Raw genomic sequence first — 5,000 nt, forward strand, 5'->3', positions numbered from 1 at the left:
ATTATTCTTAACCAAAATTGAGGTGCTTTTATTTAGTTGGTCCCGTGTAATGCTGGTATTGTGGGATTTTGTTACGTGGGTTTTTATCGCTCCATTTTGCATGTGTTGTGTGAGCCTCTGAGTTAAAGTTTGTGTGATATTGCTTATATACTCTTCTTTGCAAAGCACACCTTTTTTGTATAAATCACACGAGTATTTATATACCACATTATTTTTCTTAAGTTTATCCGTGGTAGCTGCCATATTGTTTTTCATCACCAGCGATGATGTTCATGGGTTATGGTAATATATTATAAAGTTTATTTTGTTCTCTTCGTTTCTAGGCTTACAAATTTTATGGATAATGTCTTTTAAAACTTTTTCATTTTTTTTATACGCTGATGACATTGTATTCTGATAATAAATGTTTATATTGTTTTTATTACTCTCTAATTCTTTATTCTTAGTGTTGGCATTCTCCATATTATTTTCAATTTCTTTATTGATGTCCCTTATTGCTAAGCCATTGTTAGTTAAAATTTGCTTGACTCTAATAAGTTCTTGGTGTAGTAGTTACCAACTAGAACAAATTTTAAAAGCTCTTGTGACATAGGGACGTATTACGCTCATCTTATATTTGGAGGGACATTCACTAGAACCGTTTAGGCACCTTACAGAGTTAGTGGATTTATTATAGACAGTAGTGGTGAAAACGCCTTTTGTTCCATCTACCCAAACGTCTAAAAAGGGGATTTCATTATTGACGCTCCTTTCCACCGTAAAGCGTAGACAAGAATATTCTTCCATTTTGTTTTTGATGTCATCAAGGTAGTTTTCTCCTTCTACATCTACAAAAATGTCATCTATATATCTAAGATACAATTTAGGCGTGGTACTTTAGAACTCTTCGGAGCATCCCGTGTCACCCATAGAACATGACTCGTGTAACCATTGACCTCTCCTTTATGTCTTCTTTTCTGTATTTATAATCTTGTAAGGAATGTTTTCAATAAAATTACCAGAAGATGCCTAATGTATAGGCGCAACGTCGATAAATGTTGGTTTTTATTTCCAAACATGAACTCGTTCGGAAATATTATATTTTCTCTCCTTGCTTCAGAAAAGAAACTACTCAGGAGAATAGAAAGTCTATAGAAGATCACCAATGCAGAGTATGCAGTGATTTTTAATAGAAAATGTATCGATGAAGACCTGCTCCCTAAATTCATTAATGTATATATGTATATATATATATATATATATATATATATATATATATATATATATATATACATATTCAAAGAAATCACAAAACACACGTGACTAAATATTTTTGCAGAAACCACCGTGAAATTGAACAAACAGATAAAGTCTTAATAGACGAAAACGTTCGGTATATGTTTTTTTTCAATTTCCCGGTGGTTTCTGCAAATATATATATATATATATATATATATATATATATATATATATATATATATATATATATATATATATATATATACATATATACATATATGTATATATATGTATATATGATGTAAGCGGAATAGGAAACGCAGGAGTCTTAGTCTTGAGTTTATTCCTGACTAGTTTCGCATACCTGCGAAACTAGTCAGGAATAAACTCAAGACTAAGACTCCTGCGTTTCCTATTCCGCTTACATCAACCTGTCAGAATGTCTCAACATATGTATATATATATATATATATATATATATATATATATATATATATATATATATGTATATATATATATGGGAGGGGTGAGGGGGGGTGAGGTAGTATGTGTGAGCAAATTTGACGCAGCCCGAAGGGATTTCTCCCCGTCTTCTCCTTTATGCATGAGGGGACGGAGAGGGGGGTCGCCGATTTAATGAAGCGGCCTTGCTGTGGATGTGCTGTGTCTTGCGACACTGCTTCTGACCCATGGCAGTGGACAAGGTGCAGGGATGACCCGTCATCCAGGAGGTGTCAAGATGAGAGGGAGGGTAGAGGGGTGTGGAGTGTATTCAAGGATGGAATGTGTGGCAATGATTTATGTCTTTCCTTTTTGGCTACCTCCATTGTAAGGGGGAAAAAGCCTTGGTATATGTATGTATGTATATATATATATATATATATATATATATATATATATATGTATATATAAGAATATATATATAAGAATATATATATATTAATATATATATATATATTATATACACAAGTGCATATTATAGTTATATACAAATACACACATATACGTGTACATACATGTGTGCTTATAGAAATGCATATATATATATGTATATATATATATATATATATATGTATATATACATATATATATGTATATATATATATATATATATATATATATATATACGTACATATATGTATATATATAATACGTATGTGTATAGAAATATACATATACAAACGTATACATACATGTGTAAACAAATACTTATATACATATACATGTACATATGTATATGCAAATATTCATACATACATATATCTATATATAAACATGTACACATGCACACATACGAGTACATGCATGTATACGAGTGCGTAATTACACAACGCAATCTGCCCAAATAGTTCTTGGTCATTCGGTGCCATGACCTTCGCAAGCCGGAGGAGTCCAATTGGGGCAGAACGACGGCGGACCGAGGCTCCCCACCCCCGCCCGTAGGATGACCAGGCCAATGCTCTCCGAAGGATACACCACGACCAGGAAGGAACCCACCCAAACCCAGAAGAAACCGCTAAGGACCCGAAGGAACCCACCCGAAACCAGGAGAAACCCCAAAGTAACCCACCCGAACCCATAAGAAACCCACCCGAACCCAGGAGAAACCCACCCGAAACCAGGAGAAACCCCAAGGGACCCAAAGGAGCCCCCAATCTCAACCCTGGCCCTCGAAAAGAAACCAAATCCTATGAGAACCCAGACCCTCGAACCCCCGGAAGCAAAGGAACCCAAGTGAAACTCCGCCCCCACCAAAAGAATATGACCACAAAGGAAATCCCAGTTACCCCCAAAAAACAACAACCCATAACACCGAAAAGAACTTCGAACTCAAAAGAACCTCCAAGCAAATCCCTATCACCAAAACGAACCTCTGGGCATAAAAGAACCTCTAACCTCATGAAGAGCTCTGACCCCAAAAACATTCAAAAGAACCCCGACCCTAAGGATCCCTGTCCTCCAAAGGAACTCCTGGTCTCCAAGAACCTACGGCCCCAGGAGATCCCGCGGCCCCAGAATCCCCGGCTTCAGAAGAAAACCCCAGCTCCAGGAAAATCCCCCGGACCCAGAAGAACCCTCGGACCCCAGGAGAACCCCCGGACCCCAGGAGAACACCCGACTTCATAAAGAGCTCTCCGGCCCCAGGAGAACCCCAAGCCCCAGGAGAAGCTCCCGACTCCCAGGGAACCCCTGACCTCCAAGAAAACCCCGGCCCCATGGATCCAAAGGGAATCACGACCACCAAAAGAACCCCTGGCCGCAGGTCAAAGAGAACCTCCAGAGGTCCAAGAGAACCTTCTAGGGTACAAGAGAACCTTCCGGGATCCAAGAGAAGATCCTGGGGGTCCAAGATAATCTTCCGGGGGCCAAGATCTTCCGGGGTCCAAGAGAACCTTCCGGGGTCTAAGAGAACCTTTCGGGGTCCAAGAGAACCTCCCGGAGTCCAATATAACCACCCGGGGTCCAAGAGAACTATCTGGGGTCCAAGAGAACCTTCCGGGGACCGAACCTTCCAAGGACCAAGAGAACCTTCCGGGGACCAATAGAACCTCTCGGGGTCCAAGAAAATATTCGGGGGTTCAAGATGATTTTTCGGGATTCAATAGAACCAACTGGGGTCCAAGAGAACCTTCCAGGGTCTAATAGAACCACCCGGGGTCCAAGATAGCCACCTGGGATCCAAGAAAACCTTCCGGGATCCAAGAGAACCACCCGGGATCTAATAGAAGCCCGGGGTCTAAGAGAACCACCCGGGATCAGAGATAATCTTCCGGGGACCAAGAGGACCTTCCGGGGATGAAGAGGACCTCCTGTGATCCAGGAAAACCTCCCGGGTTCCAAAAAAACCCTTCCTGACCCCAAGATAGCCTCCCTGGCCCCAAAAGAACCTCCTTGGCCCCAAAGAGAACCTCCTGGTCCCAAGAGAACCCCCCTGGTCTTAGGAAAACCTCCCGGGCCAAAGAGAATCTCTCGAGACATAGAACTTTTCAGATCTAAGATAACCTTCTGGGTCCAAGAGTACCACGGGTCCTTAAAAAAGAAAAAAAATGTTATGCTGTTCTGGCATTGCTCTATATATAATGTATGTACTTTATTTGGCTACAACAAATATCTATATCTTGACGAACTTGAAATTTTATTTTGTGTTTATAATGTTTTTAACGCGTACACAATAGTATGTTATAGGTTTTTTTTTTATTATTTCTATTTTGCTCGATATTTTCTGTACTATATAATTATTGACAAAATAAAACAATTGCTCACTAACGCCAATTGCGTTTGTGTAAACTTAAATCCATACACAAGAATACACAGTATTGGTCTCCGTCTTATAGAATGGATGTTAATTCGCTCGAATCGGTAGAGGAGAGTGACCAAAAGATTGACGAGTTAAACACCATATGAGGACGGAGCCTTTATTGTACGACGTTTCGCTTATTACAGCTTTTTCAAGTACAAGTTGAGATACAAATGCTTGAGATCAAATAAGGGGAAAGGAGGGAACGGGGAGAGAAAAAGGGTGGGGGAAGGAAGAGGAGGAGGAGGAGAATGGGGGGGGGGATGGAACACTGGGAAAGGATGAGAATGCTGGCCCAAACGTCCACAAAGGGTAGTTTAGATATTTAAAATTTTGCTGGCCATGGGTATTAGGGGAATTAAGTGAGGCGAGATGTTAAACATGACCCTGTTTTGTTCAATAGTGTTCGTTCCTTGAATGATTGCTGCTTCTAAACACTTCCTGCGGATTTTGTCTGGTTCTCGTATCAGCAGCTCAGCATTCT

Source organism: Oratosquilla oratoria, unplaced genomic scaffold (assembly GCF_046742065.1).
Source record: "Oratosquilla oratoria isolate Oo_2021 unplaced genomic scaffold, ASM4674206v1 SCAFFOLD49, whole genome shotgun sequence".
In the NCBI taxonomy this organism is placed as follows: Eukaryota; Metazoa; Arthropoda; class Malacostraca; order Stomatopoda; family Squillidae; genus Oratosquilla; species Oratosquilla oratoria.